We start from the raw sequence: 11,183 nt of genomic DNA on the forward strand, positions 1-11,183 counted from the left end.
GGAGGGACGGAGGGACGGAGGGAGGAACAGAGGGAAGAATGGAAGGATAGAGTGATTGAGGGAAAGAAGAACTCTATTTTTTTCACACTGATGCCCACCACATTTTTCTTTAATTTTTGTTAGAATAAATTCGTGTACTTCTGAGTTGACTACTCAGCCATCAGAACTGGACTTGCTCCAGAGTTGGTGACTCTTAAATAGTGTATACTCAGTGACAGTCCTTCTGCATAATGGAATATGCAAGGGTAATGGAATATCCAAGGAGGTCAGAGCAGCTGATATAGGAACATTGGCCATAATCTCTGCTATGGAACCTCAAAACTGGTTTTAAGGTAAACATTTACAATTGACACAATTGTGAGCTGATAAGAGAGATTCTATAACAAGCTTATATTGGATTTGTATTTTTGACCTTGATTATGTAAGTTAAAGAACATCACACTGTCTGGAAGACCCTTTAGTGATTATTTAAATCTACCCTATTTTTAATAAGGGCAAGGTTTTCTGTGACTACTTCTTGTCAGCACTTTACCCATCTTTTAGGATTTGGTTTGCTTTCAGCATGACTCAAAAATTGTTTCTGAAGAATGTCAACTCCTTTGAAAGTAATTCAATTATCATTAAACAAATAAGACATTTCTGCCAAGCATACTGGGATGACTGTATTTTGTCCTTGATAAAGTTATAGAACAAAATGAAGATAAATGACATGGGCTATATTATAATATATACTAAGCCACTAAAATGTCTTATCTTGTAATTCATCATCAGCAAAACACAATGTCAACCCTTGAACCCAATTTAAAAATAGGCATTGCTTTTGCACATTTTTATTAAAGCAAAGATAGTTGAGTTAAAAATAATTCTATTTACTATAAAGTATGTTATATAGTTTTCTGATTTAAATTGCAGGTTATTTGATGAAAGTAAATTTTCTGCACAAGAGAGTATAAAATAGGTATTTAATTCAATCAATGAAGAGAAAATATTATTTTAAAACATTCTCAAAGTAGCTCCATATATAGAGAGAAAGTTCAATGACATTTCCTTCATCTCTAATTACTTACATTAGTTTGACAACCTCACTGTGATATGGGTTCTCCGTTTTGAGTAAGTTAGACATGACTGAATCTTGAGGGCTCTTCTTATAGAAAACAGGCCAAAAAATTAGTGGGAAAAATTTGAGTAACACACAAAGATGGTGAAGCCAGGGGGGTGGAGTTGCTAATTTATAAGTCTTATCCTAAAGGTTCTTTAGAGGTCAAGTAATAAGGTGCGTAATAGGCTCCAAAGTGGTCCAGTACTGTACATTCTTATCAACTGAGCTTTGGGCTAAGAAAAAATCCATCTAATAGACTGGAAATCCAATGCCTCATTGTTGGCCAGAATCAGTGATGAAAGAATTGGCTACGAAGCAATTCTCACCTAAAGGAATTCTACCTAAAGAATAAAAAGTAACTGAACAGCTGTGCGAAATCCACACAGCAATCTGCATCTAAGTCCAGTGTCTTCCAGTAAATGTAATAAGGTAGCAATAATTTTGAAATATGCTAGAAACAGAATACTCTAGAATGATTATTTTCATATATATACATATATATGACAATATTGGTCCTTTGCATAATAATATAATGTTTCTACATTTTAACGGAAAAGGCAAGACTCCCCTAAGATTTGCACTACCAGGAGAGAAAAACTTGAAGTGAAGACATAAGTCATATGAGTGAAAATCAGCTTGGGTTAGTGTGGAAAATAAGTAAATGGATGCAAAATGCTAAAAAGGGGGGATTCTCAAGATATATAATAAATAGAGACTTGATTTAAAAACTGTTGATAACACAGGAAAAAATAAAAGTTAAGATTCCTCTAAGAAAGACAAAGAAAAATTAATAATTGCAAATGACAAAAAGATGGCATAGTGTCAATGGAGTCGGGGACGGGGATGTGAATTATAAGCATATTCATGGAGATAGAAGCTGGTGGCTCTCAGTGTAGTGAAGAATGATGCTGAACAGAGCTTATGGGGGAGAACAATGACATCCTTGAGTATTATGTACAACAAATTGTCATTTCTCTCCCTTTAGTAATATTTTCAAAGTGTCTTAGTATGGTGCTGAATTTTATTGTATTTTCAAAGTGTTAGATGCGAGAGAACTTGTATTAAAAAATTCTTATGCAACTGACTTTTTAATACCTCTCCATACAGTTTTCTGCATTAAGAAGGAATGGGTGCTGTGGTAGTAATCTTGCCCTCTTCCCCACTACAGTCGTTGAGCTCAGATCGTTCTGTACGTCTCACCCTCTATAACAACATAGGAGACTGAGACATAAAGACCTGGTTTTCAGTGTTTTATGCCAGCTTTCTTGTTTCGGAAATAATGAACTGTGCACCTGTGACGTGTGGCCCTTTCATCATAAGGTGGCATGGCCTGAGAGGGAATGTCCTCTGAGCTGAAATGAAAAGAATCATAGATATTAATTCTTACAACATAATTAAACCCAATGAATATGCAGGCTTAGTGTAGCACACATGAAAACCAAATAGGAACCCTGCACAGTGAAGGTACGATTCCATCACACAATAATGAGCTCCACATCATTTCAGCAAATTTTTATCTTTATTTACATACATATATGCAATTAGCTTGAAATAAAATTCTGTCAGCTTCCTTTTGTTTTGCCCATGACATTAAAATCTTGCAGGTAGGTTCCAATCATTTTGTTTGAACAGAGACTTCTGCTGAGTGCTTTTGATTATTTGGGCAGAGTCTCAGCTGTATTGCCTGCAATGTATTTGGTGTGGACAGCTTTTCCTATTTCAGAAAGCATGCTGTTCCTGCTGGTTGTCTTACTGCTGACTTGGGGAGCTAATAACTGCCTACATTCTGGTGACAGTTTTTTTGCAGCTTTGACTCTGATGACATACTGATGACTTATTGCAGAGTCACATTGGACTGGTAACTGACACCTCAGTAGCTGATTCCCAACATGAACCCTCAGCCCTGTTAGTGTAGCAGAGTGGTTTTCTTAATCACCACTCAGAGTCTGTGTCTGATTATGCTCCAAGTCATTTCTCAAACATGTGCTGAGGTCTCTTGCTGTTTCTCCCTGGTGTCTTGAAAAAAGATACATATAGTGGTGTCTGATTGTGCATTTCTCTTCGAGGTTAGCCCACACTCAGAGGGTGCTCATTTTGTCTGGTGCTTTGTTTGCTTGTTTGTGTATTCTTCCTGCTGGCACACTTGTTTGCAATTTCCCTGTGCACGATTTCCTATGTCTTCTTCTAGGCTGATCAGTGCTAGGAGATGGATACATGGAGAAAGGAAGCAGTTTCTTAATAAGTAATAATAAAAATAATATGTATCACACTTGAAATTTTTATGCAATTAAATTAAATAAAGGTTGTGTAAATGTTGTTTTTGTAGCTCTCTTTGTTTCTCTTTAACTTTCTCCACATCAGGTCCCAGGGGAAAATTCTTCATAAAATCTATGATCAATGCTTCACTCTAAGGAGAGGAATTCAGGTTTCCAAATCATTTCTTGGTGGATTATAGAGTAGATAGAACTTACTCCCTCTAAGTAAAAATACTGGCTACCCTTAATACCATATTCATGGGGTCTATGCCTGTGAAGTCACCTACCTGCATCAAAAATGTGAGCTTTTCAATGATTGTTTTTACAATGGGCATATTAAATGAAGTGACAGTGTGTTTTTACATAAGCTATGCACAACTTTAGGTAAACAGTACTTATACTATATAGTTTATTTAAAAATAATAAGAAGAAAAGACAGTTTGTAATGCCCATTGTAAAAACAATCATTGAAAAGCTCACATTTTTGATATTTTATTAAAGTAGGTGTGGCATTGGAGGAAATTTGTCACTGGGGGTAGGTGGACTTTAAGATCTCAGATGCTCATGCCAGGCCCAGTACGGCATTCTTTTTCTGATGCTTTCTGATCCAGATATAGAATTGTTAGCACCTTCTACAGCACCATGTCTGCCTGCACACAAATGTTTCCTGCCTTTTCAATAATGAACGAAACCTCTGAAACCATAAGCCTGCTCCAATTAATTTCTTTCTTTTATAAGAGTTGCTATATGGACTTGATATCTCTTCATAGCAATAAGAACCATAACTAAGACACACCACATGTAATTATTCATCTGGCAGCTTAGTAACTTTACAAGCACATACTATGCACATAAACCCCACTATAGACAATGTCATACCAAGAATTTTCAGAATCTGTTTTTCCTCTTATCTTCATTGGACTTCTGTTCTCCCATCTCTGAATAATAGTGTATGTTTCTCTGCCCCTTGTAGCAATCAAATTTATAAAACTTTTATTCAAGTGTATGCTCAATTTTTCAGATTTTAAAGAACAGAATAGCTGATCTGGCTGAACTGGTTTCAGGTGAATTATCAGCAAGTAAAATCTTATGTCCTTTATTAAAGTTTGAAGGAGATATTATTTAGCATCTTATATCTATATATAACTGGGTGTGCATATGATTAAATTGGATGCAATGTGGGAAGGAACACAAGCAATAGGAAAAATGATTGCATCACCTAATCTATCAATCAAGTCAGAGCATCACCTGAACTACATGATTTAGCAGTGAGTCATTTTTCTCTTGGACCCCATAAGTAGAAGCCTTGAAGAATAACTGGGGCACTTGACTACTCACATGCATATGTACTGTCTTATTTGTGGGTATTTTATTCTCACTAATGCTCAGAAAACAGCAGTGTGTTGAAGATGGACACTAAAAAGAAATCCCACACTAGCTCTGAATTGAATACAATAAAAGGTATATTTTATAATTTAGGAATAGACTCGAAGATCACAGTCCTCTGCACAAATGGGGAACAGGAACCAAATCCAGCAGCCAGAAGAGAGAAGGAATGCTCTTTACTTCGGCATTTATAGCACAAGAGACCACGTCCAAGTGATCCAGTAACAAAAAGACTGCCGGTTGTAGGATTTCCTACAGCAGTATGTCTAGCTATACTTGGGTTGCCCACGTGTGTTTCCAATTTTAAGAAATTCTACACATTTAAGAAAAAATCATGACAGGTAAATGAGGGAATGCTGAAATTATGATTACCTTTATCAACATTTTTCTAACATAAAATTACTAATGGAATCACAAACCAGACTCTCAAAATTTACCTGTTTTCTATGGTATAGATAAGCAAGTAACAGGGCTTCTTGACGCCTGGTAGATGTTGGTACTGTTTTATATAGTTCTCTTTTCTAAAATCACATCTATGTTTTAGGGAGAGGTTACTCGGGCCAGTTGTTCTGTTAAGGCAGGGTAGAAAGACAAGGGGAATTAGGAGGAGATGGGAGAGGAAAGGAGTTTCTTCCCCTACAGTTTGATTGAAGCCTCTTGCCAGCTGAGCATCAGGAATTTGGACACAATAGATATTTGTTTAAGATTTTTTCAGATAGAAATTTATATTTTTTCTAACTTTATTGTTACTCCTTCTAGTTCACTGGTTCTTCACTGGTTCTCATCTTTTCTGTACCAGAATCTTATAAAAAGTTTTCTGTTGATTGTTTTTATCTGAAAATCATGTTTATCTATTTTAATTCTTATCCCATTGTGATAAGATGAAATTCAAAGAATTATATTCCTATATTTGTTAACACACTTTGTATTCAGGTACATGATCTTTTTGTTTGTTTGTTTGTTTGTTTTTTGTTTTTCAAGACAGGGTTTCTCTGTAGCTTTGGTGCTTGTCTTGGAACTAGCTCTTGTAGACCAGGCTGGCCTTGAACTCACAGAAATTCACCTGCCTCTGTCTCCCGAGTGCTGGAATTAAAGGCATGTGCCACCACTACCCAGCTGGATACATGATAAATTTAAGAGAAAGTTCCATCATAGGGTGTTGAAAAAAATATGTAGTTTTGAGTATTTGGATTGAATATTATATTGATGTCTGTGAAATTCACTTGATCTATGCTGTTTTAGGATTAATATAAATTACATATTATATATAATGTTATATATCATATGAATGGTTTAACAATGATGAATCATATAGTTAACTAAAATTCTTGGAAAGGGAGCTTGGCAAAATCCAACATCGATTCACGTTAAAACTTCTTGGAAAAGATATAGTACTGAAAAACTCAGCTAAAAAAATAGGACAAGAGAAGTAAAAAAAAAATGGTTTAAATAGGAAAGAAAAAGGGCAGTTCTCTAGTTGTAGAAGATATGATTATATATCCATTTATAATGCACATTTATAATATATTATATATGTGAATATATATATGAAAGACCATAAATAATCCACCAGGAAAGTCTAATTCTTATAAACATTTTCTGCAAAGTGTCAAGATACAAAATAGGAAAATCCTATTGAAAGAAGACTCGCAAGAATGTACCTTGGAAATCCCAGCACTCGGGAGGCAGAGGCAGGAGGATATCTGTGAGTTCGAGGCCAGACTGGTCTACAAGACCTAGTTCCAGGACATGCTCAAAGCTACAAAGAGAAACCCTGTCTCGAAAAACAAAAATAAATAAATACATACATAAAAAATGTACCTTGGAATAATATTAATCATTGATGTGAAAGACCTAAAGTATTGAAGAAATTGAAAAGGTCAGTAAAAAATGGAAAGATCTCTCAGGCTCATGAATTGTTAATGTTAATATGGTGACAAGGGTCAAACCACTGAAAAGAATCTACAGATTCAGTATAGTCCTAATTAAATATTCAGTGAAATTATTCACTGAGATGGGTTAAAAAAATCTTAAAATTAATATAAAAGCACAAAATGCCCTTTAATAGTAACCAAACTAATCTATAACTGATACACCTCAAAAAAAGTACTGATCACTGTACATGATTTAAATACAGTAGAAATATAATACTAAAAGCAACACTGGTCCTGGCACAAAAGCAAACATCTAGGTCAACAAAAATGAGTAAAGGAACTCATAAGGTATCTAAAGACAGTAGCCTGGAACTGTGCCTGTATCTCTGCCACTCAGTAAGCTGTTTTTCTTCTTGGGCCTCTTGGCTTCAAGAATCAAGACACATGATGTTTGGGGCAGGGCTGGAATAGCTAGTTGCATCCTTCATGCTAACTCAGGGTCTTTCTACTGTCAAAAACTGGAAAAAATGCCGACTTTCTTTGTCTCTTAACCTTTGAGACCTTAAATTTTATTTGGTATTATTTGGAGGTAAAATTAAGTTTTTAATTTAGACACTATAAAAATTAGTGTAGTAAATTATAGAATGATATAAAACTAAGATATACTCCATGTTAATACCTACTAAAATGATCTCAAAACCACAACAAATAACTAACCAAATAATCCATTTTAAAGCATGATTTGTTGACTCAAAAACACAACACTTATCTTAAAGTTTATGAGAAATAGTTTGTTCTGGACAAATGTGAGTGACCATGGCCAAAAAAAAGTGATTCATGTTACCCACAATTCCATGTTCTAATGTGGAAGCAATTTCACAAAGTTTTATAGTATGAGAACAACAAAATGTTCATCAGGATATTTTTCAAATATATTGGGGGGGCGTTGGGTCACAGACAAACAGGGAAGCCTCAGTTACAAGCCTCCTATGCAATCTAATGAACTCATAACTTTTGAGTTAGTAAAAGGTAGTGGTCTGCTAAATTAAAACATTAGAAAGGATAGTTAGTATAGTACTATGAACATACCAAGCTACTTACTCAACTGTGATAAAGTTGTTAGGTCAGGGAAATAGCAAGACAATTAATCACTACTACAATGGCTAATGGTGGCCCGAATTAATTAGGTTCTGGGCCATGCAACATCCCAAACTCCCCACAATCACAAAGCTCTAATCAGTTGATCACCCTTCAGGAAGGTTCAATTTGAGTCTTTTCCTGGGAACTTTTGTTCATAAATCCATCCATGACTATCAGCATGATAATGTTTTCCATATATCTTAACACTAAACCTGCAAAAACACTTCTTCATGATATTAACGAATGAAGGTAAAGAAGGATATCAGGAAGATACAGGAGAGAAGAGAGGGATTAAGAAGAGTTAAAGAAAGGGAAAAGATGTGTGTGTGTGTGTGTGTGTGTGTGTGTGTGTGTGTGTGTGTGTGTGTGTGTGTGAGAGAGAGAGAGAGAGAGAGAGAGAGAGAGAGAGAGAAGCAAACAAGCTAGTTTATAGGACAAGAAGACACAGAGGCCACATAAGGACATCTGACTCATTGTGTTCCATTCAGCACCGAGCACATTCAAGAATGTCTTAACACTGTGAGTCAGTTCCACCAAGAAACATGACTCTCACAGCAAAAGTGCACCATCAATACCCATGCCAGTGTAGGGGTTGATTCAGGGACTTCTGATGATCCCAATTTTGAACCCACTTCTGAGCTGATCCAGATGCCCCCCCCCTTTGGATCTCCCTGAGTAATGCAACGTCTGTGTCACCAACACCGGAAAGAAGTCAGAGCAAGCTTACTGCAGGATGCCCATGTTCATTCCAGACATCTGCAGACCCAGCTGGGAGCACCTACATCCTAATTAGCTGTAAGACATGAAGATGCCTTTGAGCTGAAAGACAGAGTGTTGTACAATTGAAAGTGCAGGCATGCCCCAGAGAACCATAGTGTTTACTGTTTCATAACATGCATATTCAAGCCCCCATAACACCAGGCCCCAAACCACCACTCAGTCAGGGCCTGCATTACAGATACCTGTTTACAATTGTAAGAAAACTAAAGAACCAGGGTATTTTCAATGAAAACTCAGTATTCATCTTTTTGTTTTACGTATTCAAAATACTTGGAATACCCCCCAAACAGCTGTGGCTTGACAATGAATGTCTCTCAATATGTTAAAGTACATGTAAATATTTTTATAGTAATGAAACCAGATTATCATTATCTCTGATAAGAAAAATAGCTAATTTTCCTATACTAATCTTTAAGAGAGGATAATAACATTTGAAAGATTCTTTAAGCTAAAACCTCTCTTCAAAACTAAATTACCAAGATTAAAAATCATAATAATTGCACTTACGCAAAGTGTGGAAGAACAGATGGAAAATAATTGAACAAGTGACAGAATTGATCACTATATATATTACATCTGGTTGCAAGCAGACTAATCATAAAAAGATGAACATATTCATAACAATATCAATAAGCACAAAACTACCCCCTGCAGAAAATTTCTCCTCCCAATTAATACAGGAAAAATTTGCCAAAATTGTAAATTATTTGTCTATAATAAAAATAGAAATGTCCTAGCTTATTTTGGAAGTTTATCATAACTTATGTCGGCAACTGCACACATGCAACTATTCATTTTGATATACACTGTTATGACATTTACAAAGGATATTTGCCAAGTCAACTTCAAACTTTCTGACTTCCTCATATATTTGATGGAGCACTTCTGCTTACATAATAATTTCCAACAGCAAAAATATCATCTTCAAATATATTCATGGAAATTTTTCTTATTTTATGACAAGTATCAAAATTTCAATAACCATTCATAAGGGATTAAAACCTCTTTATTCATCATGGCTATCACAAGTTATAGTTGTGATAAACCCCATGATTTATTACATGCACAGTTCTGATTATTTAGGGTGATTTTGATTAGTCACCAACACAGAGAAAACAATAGATTCAAAAATATATTTATATATTAAGACCATCTACTGTGTTTTTAATTCACACATTTCGAAGCCATGTTGTTCAACCCATGCAATTTTAGATTATATGTCTAACGATTGGTTTCATAACATATGGCAGGTTTCACAACCTGCCAAAATTCTATCTATTAGCTAAGGAAATACATCATTTCTGTTTGCAATAAGACAAACCATAGGCATTTTAAAAATACATTATCTTGGAAAAATGACTTGCTAACTGTCTTTCAAAAATATTTGACACAATTTAATTATCATATACAATGCCTAAGAATATATTTGGATGCTAATTAAAATGAGATGATGATTCATAAATACTCAGAATAATGGAGAATGGGTTAGAGTCCAATAGTCAGTACACTTAAGATATTCTGTAATATGAACAAGGCAGAAGAAGAAAAATAACTCAAAGGCATTGTGCCAAGTGATTGAGGGTAGGATCTAAGCATTTGTTCAGGTATTAGTATAAATATTTATAGATATTCATATTGTTTTAACTGATTTTCATAGTCTTGCTTAAGTGTAATATGCACAAATATGAAGAACTATATACCTCATGTACTGTCAGAATAAAATGGACCACTTAGCTAAGGCTACTTCATGGAAAACTTGCTGTGAGGTTTCTACTCTGCTTTTCCTTTCACTAAAACATTTTCCAAACTAATTGTATCTGTGAGCCCCATTTTTAAGTAAATCAGTGTGAGCCTGGATTTATATGATAAGCATCCTTTCTAATATAAAATATCAAACATAGGTATGTACTATATACTCAACATTTTAGGATCTCCCTTTGTTCCATGGATTAAGATGGCCACAACCAAATATTAAATTTTATTCTTTGTTTCATATATATGCCCATGTTTTCATGATAAAATTCCACAATAGTTTTGAAATGCAAACAGTAACTTTAATTAAGTACTTCTTTTCCATTACATCTTACTTTGGTGGAACTACTCTGTGGAGGGTTAAGTTCCCAAATATCTACATCCTTTGGGAAATCTTCATAAAATTTAGAACAGGCAAACATGACAGTTCATATCCTGAGCTCCTTCACTGTGATGTATATTCCTACTCTATGTTGAATCCTGTTTAGATCACAAGAGCACACCACATTTTCACTATCATATATAATGCTCACTTAAAGAAGGCCTTGTGCCAGAGGTGCTTAGCAATAAGAAAAATGATTTATGTAATAAACAATGATTGATAGTTACTATTGGTTAATTTAAACTCAAATATCAAATGTGTATTTGTGCAATTAAAATACAAATGATTATCTTACAAGAATATTCAGTTAAGAAACCAAAGTGTTATCCATTCATATAAAATATTCCAATAAAGGTTATAAACATATGGGAAATTTTATGCCTTTTCACTTCCACTGGCCAGAGGACTGTTTCTCTCCGACTGGGACGATAACTCATACGATGCCTCTTCTAAAATTTTATTTTTAAATTTAAATTTAATATTTAATGGATATAACTTGTATTCCAGGTACTATA

Source organism: Microtus ochrogaster, unplaced genomic scaffold, assembly GCF_000317375.1.
Source record: "Microtus ochrogaster isolate Prairie Vole_2 unplaced genomic scaffold, MicOch1.0 UNK9, whole genome shotgun sequence".
NCBI classification, from domain to species: domain Eukaryota; kingdom Metazoa; phylum Chordata; class Mammalia; order Rodentia; family Cricetidae; genus Microtus; species Microtus ochrogaster.